This window comes from Protopterus annectens, chromosome 7.part1 (genome assembly GCF_019279795.1).
Source record: "Protopterus annectens isolate FY-2018-M chromosome 7.part1, PAN1.0, whole genome shotgun sequence".
NCBI classification, from domain to species: domain Eukaryota; kingdom Metazoa; phylum Chordata; order Ceratodontiformes; family Protopteridae; genus Protopterus; species Protopterus annectens.
In genome coordinates, this window is record NC_056740.1 from 515,944,731 (window position 1) to 515,967,345 (window position 22,615).

The window sequence follows — 22,615 nt, forward strand, 5'->3', positions numbered from 1 at the left end:
CACCGTAAATAGCACAAGTAGAAAAAAACTGAGGGTAATGCTTCTCAATGCCAGAAGTCTAAACCTTAAAATGCACACACTCGAGGCACTACTCAGTGTGGAGAAAATTGATATATGTGCAGTAACAGAAACCTAGTTTAAGGCTCCAGGGAGCACCCCAGTACTACCAGGCTACAACTCATACCATACATTTTGGCCACAAAACCAGGACCAAAATACAAAAGGTGGGGGAGTATCCATATTCATCAAGGATACCCACACCTGCAGGTTAGTGGCACAGCACAATGTTTCAGAGATCATCCACATGCAACTAACAATGGGCAAAACTGCTATTCAAATTATAGCTTGCTACAGATCAGACACCATGTCCCAGGACCCCACTCTGCATTCCTGGAAACACTGGAAAACATAAAGGTCCTACCAAACACCCTGATATTGGGTGATTTCAATTATCCAAACATTAATTGGGAGAACTACTCAAGTATAAACTCCCTTTCCAAACATTTCCTAGAATTTATAAACTCAAACACCCTGGATCAACTGGTCAACACCCCCACCAGAGGTGACAACATATTAGACCTGGTCATCACCAACATGGGCGACTGGTGTTCCACACCAGAGGTCAACCTCTTGCTGGTTAAACCTGACCATAAACTAATCACTCTGGATATTCACATTCCGCCACCACCCCTGGTAAAAAAAAACACTGTGAAAAACTTTTCAAAAGCAAACTTCACGTTACTTAAGACCGAGGTGGGAAGTTTCAAAGCCCCATGCTAAAGGATAACGCTGTCCAAGCTGCAAAATCCTTTACTAATGCACTCTACAGGCACCTACAAGAATGCATGGATCATGCTATCCCAAACAAAACAAAGACTTACTCCTCCAAGAAAAGGAAACCAGTCTGGTGGACCCCTGCCATAAACAATCTGTACAATAGAAGGAGGAAACTAGTCCAGAAAAGAGTAAAATCCCAAGAAGGGAAGACATCCCTGATCAGTATCAGCAAGAAACTACATTCCCTCATAAAATCACCCAAGGCTAGCTTTGAAAGAAAAATTGCCATGGCCTCCAAAGATAACCACAAAGCATTCTTTAGCTATGTCAAGAATCTAAGTGGCAATTCTCAGATCTGCTCGGAGTTAGTGCAGAATGGCACAAAATACACTGAACTGACCAATATAGTCAACATCCTGGCAGACAGGTTCAGTGCAAACTTCACCCCCCCTCACCCCTAAAAAGGCCCATAACTATACCAGAAGAATGTAGTGCCCTTGAAATCACAGACACTCAGGTTAAAACAGCCCTTTCCAAAGCCAAAAACAGCATCAATGGGACCGGACAGTGTCCCAGACTGCATCCTACACAAGCTCAAAGATGAACTAACCGCTCACTTAAACACACTGTTTAAACTCTCCCTCTCCACAGGCTATGTGCCCACAGAGTGGCGCACAGCAATGGTTACTCCACTCCACAAAGGTGGAGCCACAATGGACCCCGGGAACTATCACCCTATAAGCCTAACTAGCTTGGTCTGCAAAGCTATGGAGCGCATCATCATGGATCTCATTAACAGAGACATTGGAAACCTCCAAACACTGGACCCTACCCAGTTTGGCTTTGCTAAGGGCAGATCATGCCTCCTAAACCTGGTGGACTTCTTTGAGACAGTTACCAAAGCTATAGATGAGGGAAAGGTGGTCCACACAGCCTACCTAGACCTTGCAAAGGCCTTTGACACCATTCCCCACTTAGGTATTATAGACAAGCTCACCAGCCTGAACATAAACCCCTACGTCATGAGATGGGTTGCCAACTGGCTCACAGACAGAACCCACATGGTAAGAGTTGTAGGAGCTAGGTCTGACTCTAAACCAGTTACAAGTGGCATTCCCCAGGGCTCAGTCCTAGGACCCCTCCTGTTCGGCATATACTTCTCAGAGGTACAGGCAAGCACAGGAGGACTATGGCTGACCAAGTCCACAGACGACTGCAAATTAGGGGCTATAACTGACTCTCCGTCTGACACAGACATCCTCCAAAAGGGTCTCACTGAGACAGATACCTGGTGTCAAAACCATGGACTCAAGCTGAATGCCAAAAAGTGCATAGTCATTCCTTTGGAAAAAACAAAGTACCCACAAACTACCACATAGGTGGTAGCCCCATAAATATGGAAGATGCAATAAGGGATCTGGGGACCCAAGTAGATCGTAACCTCTCCTTTGATAATCACATTGCCAAAGTGGTTATAAAATCCTTCTATGTGGCCCACCTAATCACAAAAGGGTTTGCATCCAGATCGAAAGAGGTCATTGGGCCCCTCTATGCATCACTCATCAGACCCATCATAGAGTACAATGCCCCATTTGGGATGTACCTTACAAGACACCTGCAACAACTCGAAAGACCACAGAAGTACCTCACCAAGAGGATCACTGGCCTCAAGCAGATGCCCTATATAGCTCGACTGAAGAAACTATAGCTGTACTCGGTTGCATACCACCTACTCAGAGGTGATCTCTGCCTGACATACAATGCCATGTCCAACCCAGAATTGATGGACATGCTCCACCTAAAGAAAACCATATCCCCTCGAGCCACATGCTCCAGGGATCTAAACCTCACCACAACAATAAATAGGATGTGCTAGAGGGGTAGATTCCTGTCCCAGAGACTTCCCATGCTCTGGAACAAGATTCCAATCTGCATTAGGCAGAGCTCCTCACTAACCCTCTTCAAGAGAAACCTTGATGAGTGGATGGGAAACAGAAAGTTTACCCCAGGGATCACTTCAATGGCTCTGCTGGACAGATGCACAGGGAACTAGGGGGCGGCAAAATCCAACACATTCTGGCTAGGCTTATAAATGCCTTTGGGCAGATAGCCTAGTACCTACCAATGAACCTAATCCAGACAGTCCCAAGGTAGGCTCAGAACCCATTAGTGCAATGAACATGGGCCAGGCCTGACAAATGTGGGGGGAGAAAGCCATGGAAATAGGGACATATCTGAAATACTGGATTAGATAAGCTGACACAGTTGCTGCAGTAATACCTTCATGTCTGTCCTAACTTATATTGACTGAAACAGCACAAGTCCAACACTCAGTTACTTCCCACTAGTTAGGGACTGAAGTCCTCACATCAGCCCACGGATGTATCAGAAATACACAACACTTATGGGAGCCAGGCAACACTACGTCCTACAAATATCTGGACATAACATCACATTAGGGAAACTACACTCAGCTGCTAAGCATTTCACCAAGCACTGTCCAAACTACAGTCAGACTGAGATAACACTAACCCAAATCTGCTAGGGGGAATTACACATGTATTGGCAAATATATTAGGCACTACAGGGATGTCACAGCACTGAAAAATAGACACCAGTGTGAAAGTGCATCCACACAACCAATTCAACCACTGTCACAGTGACATACCAGTAAGCTAAAGGAGCAGTACAGAATAAGGACTGTGTGAACAAAAACAGCTTAACATGTTTGCCACTCACACACTACCCCAACATGTACTGGCTTCATTCACAGTGTACTATGATGCCTGTCTGTAGTATGGGACATGTCTCAGTCTGCCCCTACAACCATATACAGCCAGTAGACCACCCAAAACAGGAGCAGCATGCACAGGCAGATAGAAAAGGAGCCATAACACATGCATCCATCCCCTCCCTACATAGGCAAAATAACATTGATACAATACACTGCTACACAATCCTGACAGTCTGTCAATAATTGCCAGAAGTACACAGACCTCTCAACTCTACAGAGTCCCACAGACTGTCCAGCCTTTTCCCTCATATATAAGGTCCTTCCACATAGCATGTCTGGCAGTCTGAAACATCACTGGGATAATGTCAGGAATGTAGCCACTAAATAATCATATAGCATACCTATCAACCTCTTACTGCATGACATACGGACAAAGCCTGACATAATTGTGAGACAAAGGCCCAAAAACAGGGGCATATTTGAAATATTGCTGTTATAAACTAAGAATGTTGCTGCTGTAACAGGGTTAGTTGTAGCATATCTTCTGTGAGGGATATGATGTCAGAAACACAAATGGATGTTAGCAGGTACAGGCTGCAATCCCCAGAGTATGCTACTGATTTTCCAAAGACAAAAAAATGTCTGAGGAGCACACCAAACATAGGAGTCCAAATTCTAGCCATTCTGCAGATAGCTCTACAGGTGAGAGTTATGTCAAACACATACCACTGTCAGAGTTAAAATCACCCAGAAACTCCATGTCCACAGAAACCCTGTTAGACTAGCATTAATCCAAAAGTATAACAGCAATACTTACATTCCGTCCTTATGTCTGGAACATTCTCCTCCATTTTGTTGGTCTGTCTCCACAGTTTTGGTTATAAGAGGTATTCCAATACCCTCTGTGATGCTTTTGTTCACACACCTCTATTAAGTCCTCCCCACTGGCAAGGAAAAGGGCCAGTGATCACATGACGTACTCAATGATAGGAGTGTGTTGCCATTCCATTGGCTATAAGAATAACAACAAAGCTGTCCTGCATGCAGTTATCAAGTGAGGGTACCATTTGGTGCACAGACCATTGGCTGCTCATGAGCATTACCTACAAAAGGCAAGCTGCTGCCTATGCAAAAAAGATGTACACTCTACATCCTTGAGAGAGAGAGAGAGAGAGATAAAGAGAAAAACAGCAAAAAGAAAATAAAAAACAAGCCGGACATAACCACCTACACTTGAATAAAACAAACAGGTATGTCAAACAAGTAAGCATGTAATGGACTGCAGTAGGGAGTATGTAAGAATGGGAAATAGGAACTGTAACATATATGTCTCAACAAGACTTGCTGTACTGATATATTGCTCATCAGAACCTATGGCCATAGCATCTGGGTCTGTCTGCAGTGACATAGATCATAAGTCAGGCCCCTGTGTCACCCCAGGAAAGGATGGCTTACATATGACTACTACTGCTGTGTGTGTTGAACAATACTGACTGTGACAATGCTAGGCTAGCTACTGGGATGTCGTATATATCCATACCTTACCTGTGAATACAACTATGATATACTTGGTTGTCTCAGAAATGTGAGAGACCTATACATGGTATTTGTATAGTAAAGTACGGTTCACATGTGTGTGTTGAACTGCATGTGATATACTGAGCTCATACCATTAAACTGTCCAGTGTTATGCACACTGACCATATGCGTGCCTCATATTTGCAGTCATTTACTCATACAGTTGTATTATGTCTGGCAAACCACTGGCAAATCTGTGAAGAGTAACATCACAACATCTCCTTCTTTTTTCTTCTTGCTGTTCCAATTAGGGGTCACCACAGTGAATCATCTGTTGCCATTTCTGCCTGTCTTCTGCATCCTGCTCTCTCTCACCAATCACAGGCATGTCCTCTCTCACCACATCCAAAAACCTTATCTGAGGCCTTCCTCTTCCTCTTACCTGGCAGCTTCATCCTTACCATCCTTTTCCTAATATACCCAGCATCCCTCTGCAGCATATGTCTAAACTGATGTAATCATGCCTCTCTGGCTTTGTCTCAAAACTGTCCAACATGGGCTGACCCTGTCAAATACACTTTGCTTATCCTATCCACCCTCATTACAACCAGTGCAAATCCTAACATCTGTAACTCTGTCACGTCCAACTCTGATGTCTGCCTATTTGGCAATGACACTGTCTCCAACCCATATAACATAGCTGGTCTCACTACCCTGTTGTAGACCTTCCCTTTCACTTTTAATGGCACTTGTCTGTCACAAATCAGTACGGACACTCATCTCCACCCTCTCCATTTTGCCTGTAATCTCTTCTTCACCTGTCCTCCACAGTCGTCATTACTCTGAAATGTTGATCCCAATCAGTTATACTCATCCACCTTTGCCAACTCTACTCCCTGCATCCTCAGGATTCCACTACCCTCCCTCTCATTCACACAGAGATATTCTGTCTTAGTCCTGCTGACCTTCATTCATCTCCTCTCTAGAGCATATCTCCACCTCTAAAGGGTCTCATAGATCTGTACCCTACTCTCAGTACAGATCACAATGTCATCTGCAAACATCATAGTAAACAGGGACTCCTGTATGATCTTGTCTGTTAACCTGTCCATCACTACTGCAAATAAGAAAGGGCTCACAGCTGATCCTTTATGTAATCCCACCTCCACCTTAAACGCATCCATCACTCCCAGCGCAGACCTCACTACTGTCACACCACCCTTGTACATATCCTGTACGACTCTTATATATATCTCTGCCACTCATGACTTCCTCATACAATACCACAACTCCCTTCTAGGCACCCTGTTATATGCTTTCTCTATGTCCAGAAAGACAAAAAGCAACTCCTGACCTTCTCTGTACTAGTCCAACACTCTAAGAGCAAACATCACATCTGTAGTGCTCTTACCTGGCATGAAAATATACTGCTGACCACTACTCATCACCACCCTGTTTAACCTAGCTTCCACTACTCTTTTAGGTTCATAGGTTCATAGGCTGGTACTAGGCTATCAGCCCTAGGGCCTATACACGCCTAGCCATAACAATTCCCTGGATATTTCTTCCCACAATATTTACTTCCCTGGACCCCTGTCTAGCAGGGTGACTGACATGATCCCCGGGGTGAATCTCCTATCTCCCATCCAGTCATCAAGGTTCCTTTTGAAGAGGGCCAAGGAGGCACTCTGCTTGACATGTATGGGCAGTCTATTCCAGAGTATGGGGAGTCTCTGGGTCAAGAACCTACCCCTTCCGCATGTTTTGTTCATTGTGATGACAAGGTTTAGATCCCTGGAGCGTGTGGCTTTGAGGGACTGGGATTTCTTTAAGTGGAGCATGTCCAACAGCTCAGGGTTTGACGTGGCCTTGTATGTTAAGCAGAGATCACCTCTGAGTAGATGATATGCCACAGAGTATAGCTGGAGTTTTTTTAGATGGTCAATATAGGGCATCTGCTTTAGGCCTGTGATTTTTTTTAGTGAGGTATTTCTGCGGCTTTCCAACTGTTGCAGATGGCTTGTGAGGTACGTACCAAACAGGGCATTGTACTCTATAATGGGTCTAATGAGAGATGAGTACAGTGGGACAATGACCTCCTTTTTTTCTGGATGAAAAGCTCTTAGTGATGAGGTGTGCCACATAGAAGGATTTCCTGACTGCTGTGGTGATGTGGTTATCGAAGGTGAGACCACTGTCCACCTGTGTCCCTAAGTCTCTCATCACACTTTTGGTGTTTAGTGTACTGCCACCTATGTGGTAATTCATGGGTACCTGTTTTTTCCCAAAGGGGATTACTATACATTTCTTGGCATAAAGTTTGAGCCCATGGCTCTGGCACAAAGCATATGTTTCTCTAAGGCCCTTTAGTAGAATATCCACATCATTTGGGGATTCAGTAATGGCTCCCAGTTTGCAGTCATCTGTGAACTTTTTTAGCCGGAGTCCCTTAGTGTTGGCCTATACTTTAGAGAAGTAGATGCCAAACAAGAGCGGTCCCAGGACTGAACCCTGAGGTACTCCACTTGTCACTTGTCTGGAGCTGGATTTGGAGTCAGCAACTTTTACAGTATGGGTTCTGTCAGTAAGCCAGTTGGCAACCCATGGAGTGATGTAGGGATTTATGACCAGCTTAGTAAGTTTATCTATGATTCCAGAGTGGGGGATGGTGTTGAAGGCCTTGGCGAGGTCTAAATAGGCTGTGTGGACTGCCTTACCCTCGTCCACAGCTCTGGAGACTGATTCGAAAAAGTCAAGGAAAAGTCTTTCCCATGACTTTATGCTGTGACTGATTAATGTTATCTCTCTGTAGTTACTACAACTCTGCACATCAAGCTTATTCTTAAATTAGTAACAAACACTTTCTCTCCACTCTGCATGCAACCTCTCACTTTCCAAGATATCATTAAACAATCTGGTGAAAAACACCACTGCCATTTCCCCTAAACACCTCCATGCTACCACAGGTATGTCATGTGGATCATTAGGCTTTCCATTATTCATCCTCTTCATAGGTATGCTAACTTCCTCCTTGGTAAGCCATTGAACTTCCTGATTCACCTACCCACATCATCCAACCATCTCTCTCTCTCATTCTCTTCATTCATCAGCCTCTTAAAGTACTCTGTCCATCTGCTCAACACACTCGCCTCACTTGTGAGTGTGTTTCATGTACATCAATGCATGGAACCATGACATCCTTGACCTGTGTTGATTACTAACATATGGGAACATTGCTTGACAACAGCAGTCAATCACAACCTGGTCAGATCCAACATAGAGCAATCACCATGGAAATCCACAGCTGACCCACAACCCCTGCAAAGATAACCACCTTGAAAAACTTCTCCAAAGCTGACTTTAGACTCATAAGAACAGAGGTAGCTAACTTCACAGCACCCATGCCAATGGAAAATACATGCATGACTGCTGACTCATACATTAATGCACTGTACAAACATGTATATCAATGCATGAAACTAGCCATACCCAACAGAACCATGACACTCTCCTCCAAACACAGGAGGCCAATCTGGGGGTCCCCTGCTATTAATGACTTGTACAACAGAAGGAAGAAACTGCTGCAGAAAAAGGTAGAGTCCCAAGAGTAGTAAAACTCCCTTATTAGCCTCAACAACAACTTGAGATCCCTCATGTAATTATGTAAAGCCACTATGATGGCAGAATTGCAGCAGACACTGACAACAATCACAAATCCTTTGATAGTTATATGAAGAACCTCCACACCAACACCCAGAAGTGCTCTGAGTTGCTGCACTATGGTACCTCCTATACTGAGCCAACAGATATTGCCAACATTCTTGCCAACACATTCAGTGCCAGCTTTACCCCTCCCTCCCACCTAGGGGAACAATCAGAATGCCAGAGGAATGCCAGGCACCCAGGATTACTGCCGCCAGGTTACACCTGCATTGTCCACGGGCAAGAATACAGCTTCCATGTGACCCCAAATTATCCCTGGCTGTGTTCTACATGAACTACAAAGATACCTGGCACCGCATCTGTGTGCCCTTTCCAGTCACAGCCTCACCTCAGGCTTTGTCCCTTCCAAATGGCACACTGCTACAGTCATCCCTCTCCATAAAGGTGTGCCAACTACAAACCTTGGGAATTATGAAAGAAAAAATAAGTACACACTGCTGAAGGTAGTCCTGCCAAAAAAGAACCAAAGTAAAAAACAATGCAGATGTACCACCATAGACACGATAAAATCTGTGATTTAATAAACTCTTAAAAGACAAAACAAACGAAGAGAACGTAAGATAAGTGCTTTCAGTAAAACCTTCTTCAGATCCTTTATTCACTCCCATCAAGGCAAAACTTTTAAACAGTGTTCAACCAATCATGCTGTTCAGGGGGTGGTTCCTTTTCCATGGCTAATAGATAAAGGTCCCTCTGGTGGCCAAATACATTTCTGCACCTTACACTGTTCCTGCATGGTTACCTGCCTGCTTCCTGGATCACTGATTCACCTCACTTGCATGGTTTTCACCAGCAAATGAGGTAATTAGCATTGTGCGTGGGTTTCCATGCAGGAACAATGTCGGCTCACTTGTGCACGTCAAAACAGCACGTTTCTGGATCGCTCTGTGGCCATATTCCATGCAGGAGTGGCTACACTACTCCTGCACAGGAAAATAAGCTTCATGAATCCCAGTGCACACTATAATGAATAATCAACTGTACTATACAAAGCAAATAAATATATAGTCATAATATCAAACTGGATGGGTGGCCACGGTGGTGCAGTGGTTAGCATTGTCATCTCACAGCAAGAAGTTCTCCAGTTCGATCCTTGGCTGGGTTGCCTTCTGTGTGGAGTGTGCATGTCCTCCCTGTGGTTGCATGGGTTTCCTCCAGGTGCTCCAGTTTCCTCCCACATCTCAAAGACATGCTGTAGGTGGATTGGACACTCCAAATTGGCCCTAGGTGGGTGTGTGTGTGTGCCTTCTGTGGAAGGTTGGGCACCGGGCTGGCAACTCGACACTGTAAAACTCCACTGTCAATCATGAGCAGACAGGTGATCCACTGTGGCGACCCCTAACCAGGAAAAGCCGAAAGTAGAAGAAGATCAAACTGGATCATCCTGAAACAACTATTAAAAAACATACCCTTCTTGTGGCAAGTCTGAAATCGCCACTACCATCTTTTAGAGACAGTGCTAGACACTACTGAACTAGAAAGCAGCTACGTTACCACTGCTGCAATTGTAGTCATTATCTTTGCTACTGATCATGCTTTACGGAAGCACTTTATGCTCTTAACATGAAATATCGATTTAAAGCTTTTTGTTATTTTTAGGTGTTTACCAATATGAACATTCAGTGTTCTGTGTACTATCAACTTTAGATCAAAGTAACATGCCATGATGTAAAGATTGGAAGCCAATATTTTTTGATTTGGAAAGACCCAGAAGATGATCTTAAGTCATTTCTTGTCTTTAATGAATCAAGGTACTTATTTTATGAAGTTCAAGTATACTTTTTATGTTAATGAAATTATGTTAATGTATGTTGTAGTCAGTAACTGTAAAAAGTATATTTTGATTTTTGCATTTACAAGTAAGTTACTTTTGTTTAACTTTAACAACTTTTAACTTTGTTTTTTTTTTACTCCTTTTTACATTTTCAGAGAAGTCACCTCATAAATATTAAAGAAAGTATTGCCACAAATCAGTTTGTCAGGCTGAGTAGACTAACTTTTATAAACATTTGTTTAATTGAGAAGGATATATTCCAACATTTATTCTGGAGAATGGCTATCCTTGTAGGATTATAAAAACATGTGAAGAAGTTCATATGAATAGGAGAACTAATTATGTTCCTGTTTCGAGTTTGGGATTCCATCCCAGTAATTATACACATGGTGGTGTTGTGACAGTTAAATGTTTTTATTTTAACACATTCAGTGGACATATTAGCAGAAAGAATTGTAACGTTAAAGATATTTTTGAGAATACAGTCAGGGTTTTACCCTTCTTAAATTATAAGTAATGTAGGTTTACTCTTTCATCTTCAAAATTTTAATTTAAGAACACAGAATACATTTTCAAGTGCAGTGGACATTTATTTGTGCATCTGGCATTATTTATTTAGCAAAGTGCTCAGCCTGCACTGTATTTTATGACGTTAAAATCACAAGAGAATTTACAAACATAATTTCTCCCCTCTGTCTCCCCATCAGCAAATCTGGACATCCCAGCACCTGCACCCCTCCTCTTATTTCTGGGAAGCAAGTCATCACTTCCCTCTCAAAGGCAACAAATATAGCCTCCATGGGACCTGATAACATCCCAGGCTTCATCCTACATGAACTCAGGCAGGAATTTGCAGCACCATTAGGCACCCTATTCAACCAAAACCTGCATACTGGCTTCATCCCAGCCGAGTGGAGGACAGCCACTGTCATCCCTTTGCACAAAGGTGGAGCATCCACAGAGCCAGGAAATTATAGACCCATCAGCCTAACTAGCCTGATCTACAAGGCCATGGAGCAGATTATCATGGCCCTCATTAACAAGGACATTGGCAACCTCCAAACACTTGATCCCACATAGTTTGGTTTTGTCAAGGGGAGGTCACACCTGTTAAATTTGGTCGACTTTTTTGAAACAGTCACCAAAGCCATGGACAAGGGTAAGGCGGTGCACACCACATACCTTGACTTGGCCAGAGCCTTCAATACTATTCCCCACTTGGGTATAATATATGTTACCGGATTGGTAGCAAGCAGTCTTACTGACAGAACCCATCTAGCCAAAATAGGGGAAACCACCTCAAGCAGTTAACCCGTAATAAGTGGTGTACCCCAGGGATCAGTCTTGGAGCATTTGCTGTTTGGAATGTACTTTTCTGAGGTGCAGTCCAAAACCAATGAGCTATGACTGACCAAGTTTGCAGATGACGACAAGCTGGGTGCTGTCATCAGTTTCCTTAGTGATGTGGACATCCTCCAAGAGGGTCTCACCCAAACAAATGAATGGTGCAGAAACATGGCCTCAAACTGAATGCCATAAAATGCATCATCATCCCCCTTTAGGAACAGTAATATCCCCACAAATTATCACATTAATAACAAGGTCTTAAGAACACAATCAGTTGTGAAGGACTTGGGCACCTAGGTTGATAGCAAACTAAGTTTTGACCACCACATTACCTCAGTTGTATGGAAAGCTTTCTACATGGCCTGTTTCATTAGTAAGAGTATCTCATCCAGGGATAAGGTGGCCATAATATTCCTGTATTCTTCCCTTAAAAGATCCATTATTGAGTACAATGCCCCTTTTGGCTTGTACCTCACAAAGCACATGCAGCAGCTGGAAAGACCACGAGGTTCCTTACCAGAAAAATCCAGGGCTTCAAACATCTACCCTATACAGATAGGTTAAAGGCCCTGTCTTTCTACTCAGCCACCTACAGACTCCTCAGAGTTGACTGCTGTCTGGCATGCAAAGCAATCTCAAACCCCTGCCTTGATGGGACTGCTGTATATGTGAAATTCAAGATCCACTTGAGTAATCCACACACGCAACCTCGACCTAGTCTGTGACATCAACAGGACTTGTTGGCAGGACAGATTTGTGCCAGAGATACTCCCCTTTTGTGGAATAGACTCCTTCTCCACATCAAGTGGAGTACCTCATTAACCCTTTTTAAGCGCCTCTTGGATAACTGGATGGGGAACAGAAAATACACCCCTGGTATTCCACCTGTGTCCCTGCTAAACAGGGGCTTTGGGCGCTGACTTGTCAAAACATGAGCTAAACTCTTGGCTAGGCTTGTAAGGGCCTCAGGGCCAATAGCCTAGTAACTTCCCATGATCCTATCATATATATATATATATATATATATATATATATATATATATATATATATATATATATATATATATATATATATATATACATATATATATATATATAAATTTAGCTATTATAAATAAATGTCCCATCAAAGCACTTCTTAAGTATAGTTTGAATGTTGCAAACTTTAAAAAGTTTGAGTTTTTAGTTACTGAACACTTGATTTCAGATGCTAGAGGTAGTGCATCAACATTTCAGAAAGTAGGGAGCTGGCAACTTAGACTGAATGCTGGAAGATTCATTTGATTAAATGGGTATTCAAATTAAATGTGAATTAAAAAGAAGGTAAACATTTAATCTATATTATACATATTTGTTTTTGTAAGTTCGCATTTTAATATTTTCATGACAAACAGTATTGTATCTTTTTATGTTTTTTCTACTGAGATACTATGAGGACTTGATAGGATGATAGAATATCATGTGCATTTTTTTTCTATATTGACTTCTTTAGTGTGTTTTTATATTTCTAATTCAGTCTGAATGAAAATAAAAGCTAGAAGTGCTAAGAAATATAACCTATGTAACTGAGTTGAAGTTGACTTTGTTTTTATTTGATTTGTTAGTGTACAGTTAATACTGTGTTGGGGTTATTTTTTTAATTATTTAGCTGTATATATGATTTATTTATTTATTCTGGTTGACTAATCCAGTAAGTGGACTGGACAGCACACCCTTTACAGCACCAACCTGGGCACAGTAGTGTGTGACAAGTAATACAAGTAAATAAATGTACTTAGGTTAAGTATAAGTCATAAGAAAAGCCAATAAGACACAAGAAGGCAAATATACAAAGTGTATGCAAGCAATAACGTCCAATACTGTGTGTGTTACCTTGTAAATAATGTACCCCCAGGGGTGTTCTGAGGCCTGAAGCTGCAGGCATCTTGTAAGGGTGTTATTTACACAGTAACACACACCCTGGAGGACATTATTGTGGTTAGAGAATGGGTAGTCTGCTAAATTGTTTTGTTTTACTTATTTTGTTATTACTATATTGTTATTTTGTTATATATTTGATGTAAAATAGTTCCAGTGCCTAATGTTTCAAACTTGTTGCAGTGCATGCAAATGCTGTTGGAGGAAATATTTTGCATCCAAAATATAGTTTTGTATGTAGTTAATGTCTAAACACATGCTCTGTCAAACACACACACACACACACACACACACACACACACACACACACACACACACACACACACACACACACACACACACACCAAACATTCAAAAGCAGTATACATTTAAAACACTCATTTTATAATGGCAGTCATTAAAAACTTCTTACATCAATAATGCTCAACTTTCTACATTTTCAAAGAATTTCCAGATTTTTACCTCATTTTTTAAGATCTGTTCATCATAAGATTTCTGTTTTGCTGGCAAATCATTGGGGATTGAAGTCACTAAATAACGACATATATTTGAGAAAATACATGCTAACAAATCCTTTTATTCTATTAACTTTCTAAGTTTACATGAGCAATATTTATAATCCATCCTTGTTTTTGAGACTTTGCTGTCCCCATTATTTTAGGCATAATTCAGATTTCTTGAGCTGAGAGGCTGAGAGGTATGCATGCCTCTTAAAAGCTGTTGTTGCTGCTCGATCTCTCAACATGTCTCACTCTGCATCACACACACACTTCCATCTTCATGCATGGAAGCACACATACTCTCATACATTTAGACAGACATTAATACACACACACACACACACACACACACACACACACACACACACACACACACACACACACACACACACACACACACACACACACACACACACACACACACACACACACTGAGCATAAAATAATGGACTGATAGATCTTGCTGTCAGTTTCATGCATCCATACACTCAGACACACACTTTTCAATTGTTTTGTCTATGTCTTTTAATTTTATGCTTGCGAAACAGCAAAAGCACTGCTTACTTTGTGTAAAATAATGGTGGCCATTAGCTTCCTTACAGTCTGAGCGCCGTGTCATCTTAATATGCTGCCATTTTACAGCAGGCATTACCCTTACATTAGCACCCTGCTGCAGAAAGTTCATTTTCCAGTCAGGGTTTAATGTATAGTTTGCCTATTCTCTAAAGATAACTAGAACATGAATATAGCAATGACAATTTACACATGTGGAAGCAGTTACACTTAACAATTAGCAGAGTACAGTTATTAATATAAAGAAAGAATTTAAGACATAAGTGCAAAAATACCCTTCATTTCTAAAGCACGAGTATTTGATGGTATTAAACATGTGCTCTTTTAAATTGTTTTTTGTATGACACCAGTGTTTAGTTGCCTGATTTCAACTGACACTTGATTTCAGGTGGCTGACCCTAACGTACGAGAGGCTGTTTCTCCTGTGTAGGTCTTGAACCATGGTCTTATAATCATTAGTCCTTCTTCTTTGTCTCTCAGTGTGTACTTAGTTTGTTTTATCTATAATCTTGTCCTAAATATTTATCATTGGTCATTTTGGAGCACTGATTTCTGAGCAAAAGAAAAATATTTCCCTTGGTCACTGGTAGCCAGTTTATTTCTGTAAAATGCAGCATTGGTGTGTGGTTGGGACAGTAGTGAAAAATGGCTGCTTTTATTAATAGTAGTTTGTATTTTATGAGTATTTGCACATGAGTAGAAGGTTGACAGAGATAGCTCATATTCTGCTTTGAGATTAGTGCATTCTTGGCTATAGCTATTCCTTCTCTAGAGTTGGGATATTTTACAGCACAGTCTCAGATGCTGTAAAGTCTTATTTATAATGTTGTCCATATGTTTTACTAGTGAAAGAATAGAGTGTACAGTTATTCCTAGATATCTTTGTTCACTGATAGTTGGTTGGCTTTTGTGTGGCTAACTGTAAGTTGGGGAGGGGTTCTTCGGTGCCAGATACCATAATGTTTGACTTTTTAGGGTTAATTAAGAGCATGTTTATAGTTGTCTAATGACATGAATATTTAAAGATTTTTTTTTGAAGGGTGCTGATGTTATTGGCTGATTCAAATATTAAGATATCATCACCATAAGGTCATGGCTATATCATTAATGAAGAGAGATAACATTATGGATCCTTGTGGTACTCCTATATTGACAGAACCTTGTGTGGATAAACTATTTCCTGCACATACCTGAAAAGGCAAGTTTTAGAGAGAGCTTTTGAACCAAGTTAAGATATTGAGACCCTACTGAGTTTACAGATGAGTATAGACATCTCTTGATTTCTAATGTGAGCGTGAGGAACACTGGAAAGTTGCATCACTATGTAAATGTTGAGCACTTACATTTTATTGATTTTTCTGCTTAATCCCAATAGTCTTCATCCACATAAAAGACTAAGGTTATAATACAGGGAAAATTCTCCTTTTGCTGTCTTATCATCATTTTAATTCTAAATGCTGACTATCTGCATTATTTGTAAACAGATTTATAGGTTCATAGGTTCATAGGTAGGTACTAGGCTATTGGCCCTGGGGCCTATATAAGCCTAGCCAAAAAGGTTCCCTGGTTTTTGCCACCCAAGAAAATTGTTTTCTCCTGTCAAGCAGTGCTGGAGAAGTGATCCCCGGGGTGAATTTCTATTTCCCATCCAGTCATCAATATTTTTCTTAAAGAGGTCCAATGAGTAGCTTTGCTTGACATGAATGGGTAGTTTGTTCCAGAGTATGTGAAGTCTCTGGGACAGGAATCTATCCCTCCAGCATGTTCTGTTTATTGTGGTGACAAGGTTTAAGTCCCTGGAGCATGTGGTTTGGAGAGCTTGGGATTTCTTTAAGTGTAGAATGTCCAACAGCTCTGGGTTTGACATAGCTTTGCATGTTAGGCAGAGATCACCTCTGAGTAGGCAATATGTGATGGAGTAGAGCTGGAGTTTTTTGAGACGGTCTGCGTATGGCAGCTGTTTGAGGCTTATAATCCTCTTAGTGAGGTATTTCAATGGCCTTTCCAATTGTTGTAGGTGTCTTGTGAGATTCATGCCAAATGGGGCATTGTACTCTATAATGGGTCTGATGAGGGATGAGTAGAGAGGAACAATGACCTCCTTTTTTCTAGAGGAGAACCCTTTTGTGATGAGGTGTGCCATGTAGAAGGATTTCATGACTACTGTGGTGATGTGGTTATCAAAGGAGAGACTACTGTCCACCTGTGTCCCGAAGTCTCTTATCACACTTTCAGTGTTTAGTGAGCTACCACCTATGTGGTAGTTTATGGGTAGCGAGTTTTTCCCAAAAGGGATGACAATGCACTTCTTGGCATTGAGCTTGAGGCCATGACTTTGACACCAAGCATCTGTCTTTGTGAGGCCCTTTTGTAGAATGTCTACATCATTAGGTGGTTCTCTACTTGTTCATCTGTGATTACAGGGGCTTTGCATTTTTCTGGTATTAAGATGGGCCCTTTGGAGGGTGACAGAGGGGTAAAGTTAGCACTGAACCTATCTGCCAGGATGTTGGCAATATCGGTCGGTTCTGTATATTTAGTGCCATCGTGCTGTAGCTCAGAGTAGATCTGAGTGTTGCTACTGAGATTATTGACATAGCTGTAAAATGCTTTGTGGTTGTCTTTGGAATCAGTGGCGATTTTACTTTCATAACTGGCTTTGGAGGATTTTATGAGGGATCTCAGTTCTTGCTGAGGCTGACCAGGGAGTTCCTCCAATCTTGGGATTTTACTCTTTTTTGCAACAGCTTCTTCCTTCTGTTGTTGAGTTTGGTTATGGTAGGGGACCACCTGATTGGCTTCCTTTTTTTGAAGGCTAGGGTCTTGGTTCTGTTGGGGATGGCATGATCCATGGACTCGTGTATGTGCTTATACAGTGGATTTGTGTAAGATTCATCAGTTGTACCTCTATTTTCTGTCTGCATGGGTGTTGTGAAGTTTGCCACTTCTGTCTTAAAAAAGCATGAAGTTGGCTTTGGAGTAGTTTTTGACAGCGGTTTCCTTAATGGGGGTGGGATATGGATGTCTAGGGTGATTAGCTTGTGGTTGGATCTGACCAGCAAGGAGCTGACCTCTGGCATGGAACACTGGTTACCCATATTGGTAATGACCAGGTCCAGGATATTACTGCCCCTGCTGGGAGTGTGTACAAGCTGATCCAAGGCACTGGAATTTATGAATTCCAGAAAATGTTGAGTGAATGAGTTGGTACATGACTAGTTTTCCCAGTTAATGGTGGGGTAGTTGAAATTGCCCATAATTAAGGTATTGGGTTGTACCTTAATAGTTTCCAGTATCTTAAGAAATGAAGAGTGGGAATCCTAGGGCATGGTGGGGGATCTGTAAAAATCTACAACCTGGATTGTAGTCTTGCCCAGTGTTAGTTGCACTTGGATAATTTTGGATGCATTATGTTGAGCAACTACCTTGGAGGTGTGGATATCCTTAATGAATATGGATATGCCTCCGCCTTTAGTGTTTCGGTCAAGGTTAGGTGGCCGAAAGGTGTGGTATGAATTATAGCCTGGTAATACAGGAGTGCTGTCTGGAGCCTTGAACCAGGTCTCTGTCACTGCACAGATGTCTATGTTCTCTATTTTAAGGAGTGCCTAGAGTGAGTGGATTTCAAGGTTTAAACTTCTAGCATTGAGTAGCATTACCCTCAGAGTTTGCTTGCTTGTACCTGTTACGGTGGTGAATTTAGCATTTGAGCCTTGCCTAAAAAAGGCACTATAAGCAAGAGCCTTAGCCAGTATCCAGTATCCCAGGGGTGATAGGTGCAGGCCATCTCTGACAAAGCATTGTGGTCTATCGAGCATGTCATCCCAGGCAGACAGATACTGGATCCCCTTAGAATTACACCAGAAGATTAGCCAATTGTTGAAGTCAATCATTTTGTCCTTGTACTGTGGTATCATTCTGGGTGATAGCAGGATGCTACTAAGGGCTAGGGTCATACGTGCCTGGGCTACATGATCTGAGGGCTCCTCTATGTCTCTTTTCATGTAGTACAAGGAGGTATGTCTCAGGTCATTCATGCCAGCATTGACAATAACAGAGTCATAATTGTACTTGTTGTGGAGTGACCTGAGTGCATGTGTTATGTGGCGGATCCTGGTACCTGACAGGCAGCTGACAGTAACTTTCTCCTTTTTTAGCCTGGTGAGTGGGATATCAGTGTGCCTGACTATAGAGTCACCTATGACAAGCGTTATGTCAAAAACCATAAACAGGATAGCAGTAGAGACATGGATAATGCACTATAGCTGATTTCAACAAATAAGTGCATTTACAGGGGATAAATCATTGCACCTCAAACACTCACAGTTCTGACTATGAACATATTTCCAGTAAAGTACACAACATCAAAGGTAAGAGAAATATCCCTTGCTCCATGATTCAGCAATCTCAGAGTTCATTTAGTGGCAGTTTAAGAGCTTAGGACACTTGAGGCATTTTTTTGAAGTAATGTCACATGAATAAAGTGTCATTAAGCAAACTATGGGGTCCCACTAATAAGAATTTCTTCGGGATTCAATAAACTAATTTTTTTGTGCAGGAACAGTGTAGCCACTCCTGCATGGAATATGGCTGCCGAACGATCCAGTAAACTAATGTTTTGATGTGCACGAGCCTGCCTACACTGTCCTTGCATGGAAACCAGTGCAGAATGCTAATTACCTCATTTGCTGGTGTAAACCATGCAAATGAGGTGAATTAGCAATTCAGCAAGCAGGCAGGTATCCGTGCAAGAGCAGTGTTAGTTGCAGAAATGTATTTGGTTACTAACCAAATACATTTCGGCAAATAACAAAATGGAGGCATGACAGCTCCAAAAAAGCATGTATTATACTCTCTAGGCATGTCAATGGCCAAATATATGGCCAGTGGCATGGAAAAGTGCTTCATTTTAAGTTATTTTTTTGGCTGATCTCAGCCGTTTAAGCATAGGGCAGGGGCACACAAATGGGACTGTTGCAAAAATTAAAAACAAAAATGTGAAAACTCAGTTTTAAAGGAAATCTGCATTTTGTCATTATAGTCTTTGGCATGCAGAATCAAAACAATACCAGGGAACAGTGGTTGTCAAGGGGAAAAGCTTTGTGGTAGTGCAGTAGCTATAGACTAATGCAGTGGGGTATGCAAATGAGGGGACATTTACTCAATCAAAAAATCTTCTAAGTGCCAAACTGCACCTAACCATGTATGTGCTATAGCATGATCATGTAACTAGGAGGAGCAACAGACATGAAAAAGGGGTGTGTCAGGCTTGTTCTAAGCACATTGGAGCCTTATGGTGCACAGATAAGCTTAGATAAGCACAAGCTAAGCAAGGGGGTGTGTCTGAGGCTGTACTGACTTATTCCATGAAATGAAGAGCATGTTCACTTCTAGGGAGGACCATTTCTTCATGTTTACATTAGCTAAACATGTATGTGCGGCGCACACCAGGGTGTAAAACAAAACAAAAAAAAAACTCTGGAAGTAGAAGGACTGTTTAGTTTTGGCACCAAGTTTGCGCGGAGTGCCTCTGGGCTTAAAAGGCGAGGAAATGGGAAGGGAAAAAAAGGGAAAAAAGTAAAAGAGCAGAATAAAAGCAATCAAGAGCAAATTACATAGCTAGCAGGTGGAATGCATCATAGTCAGACAATCATACAGGCAGCATCTGCAGCACAACAGTATAAACTATGCAAATACCTTACAGTCTGTTTTTTTCCCACAAACTCTGCACCATTGGTGGATACATGGGGAAAATCTTAACTGGAAAAATGTTAGGGGCTGCCATTGCTTTGATCCATCAGTATGTGCAAGAGGCAGAGGGCAGAGAGGAGGATAATGCTGACAACTGCCACAGTCCAAGGAGGAGGAAGAGAAGAGTGTTCAGACCCAGGGTAACCTACCAGGGGCTACATGATCTGGAGATAGTAGAGTGTTACAGGGTGGACAGAGACATATTTCAGCAAATCATCAAGCTGTGCCACCTCAACTCAAACCCAGAGCCAACAGAGGGGAACCTATCCCACTGGGGATACCAAGCTAGGTGTAGCCTTAATAATACTAGCTACAGGCACTTTCCAAAGACCTACTGGGGACATCATGGGGGTCTCACAGGCATCTGCATCTAGGGTACTCCACCAGTTCCTGGATGCCATGCTACCACATGCCAGTGAGCACATTTACTTCCCCAACACCCGTGAGGAGAGGACCAGCAATATGCGTCTCTTCCACTGTGTAGCAGAATACCTGGAGGCACTTGGTGCCATAGACTGCATGCACATCCACATCAAAGTGCCACCCAGTGAACAGGGTAGGGTCTACATAAACCGCAAGGGATTCCTCTCCATCAACTCTCAGGTCGTGTGTAATGCCCAGGCCATTATCATGAATGTGGGTGCTGCCAGCCCTGGAAGCTATCACGACTCCCACATCTGGCATTTGTCAGAGTTGTACCAGGCATTTGCCAGTGGGGGCATCCCATATGGCCATCTGGTGGGAGATGCTGGCTATGCAATGGAGCCGTGGATGATGACGCCCATCAGAAATGCACACACACTGCACAAACCAGGATCATTACAGAGTGTGTGTTTGAGATGCTCAAGTCACGGTTCCACTGCCTTGACATATCTGGTGGAGCCTTACAATACTCTCCAGCCACATGTGCAAACATGTTCATAGTATGTACCATAGTGCAGAATATGATCCTGCGGAAACAGCTGCAGCAGGAACAGCATGGGGAATGGCCGCACAGCCCACCACCATTGCCAAGGTCCACACAGGCACAGTGGGACTCAGAGCAGGAGGAGGAGGCTTCTGAGCCTGCTCCTGTAAGCAGATGGAGATGTGCTCAGTATGCTCAGGCCTTGGCAAAGATACACTCATAGCACACACACTAACAATGTAGGGACCCCAGGGACTGACACCTCTGTTTGACTCACACACAGAGTAAAATGGATGACACACACATCACATTACCTGTAATTTACCATGTATAGGCAGTGTACTGTGTGCATACAACATTGGCAGCCCTCAAGCACCATCCTCACAACTGCTGCAAGCGGAAAGTAAGTCAGTCTTCTTAATAATAAATGAAAGGATTAGAATGTTTTGCTAGCATATCTATGGTAATGCTGCATGCATGCAGGGGAATGGGGTGGCCTACTGGGAAAGTAGCACACAACTGATAGCTATGTGGGACAGCAGGAAATGTCTGGCCAAAACTGGCCTCCACACACTATGCAGTAATACCCAAGGTGGAAAATCCCACTGTAGTATATGTGTAGGTACAACTAACTGGGAGTTATAGGTCACAGGCATGGATATCAGTGTGATGATCCCATACCCACTCCTCACACACAGAGCAAGTCAGCTTTAGAAAACCATAGAGAAATGTCTGGTAAAGGCACACAAATGGTGGCAATGTTGAATTACCCCCTTACAGACTCACGCAGTGATAACACAGCAGGACCAGCATTATGAAGGTTAAGAAGTCTGAAACACAAATGTGTGCCATTGCAATCTGATCTGTGCTCTTTACTGATATGCCTCTAGTCCCCAAGACAGAGCACAATAGTATGGTAAATGGAACCAAAATGTAAAGAAAATATCAGCACAGTTTGTGCAAATGTGTACAGTTGACAGGTGTGCCCCCCCCCCATATACCCACACGAATGCAGTAGTATGTATGTTTGCAGGGAAATAGCAGCATAGCACACATTGGCAGGTCTGTACCAATACACATGAAAAACTGTTGCC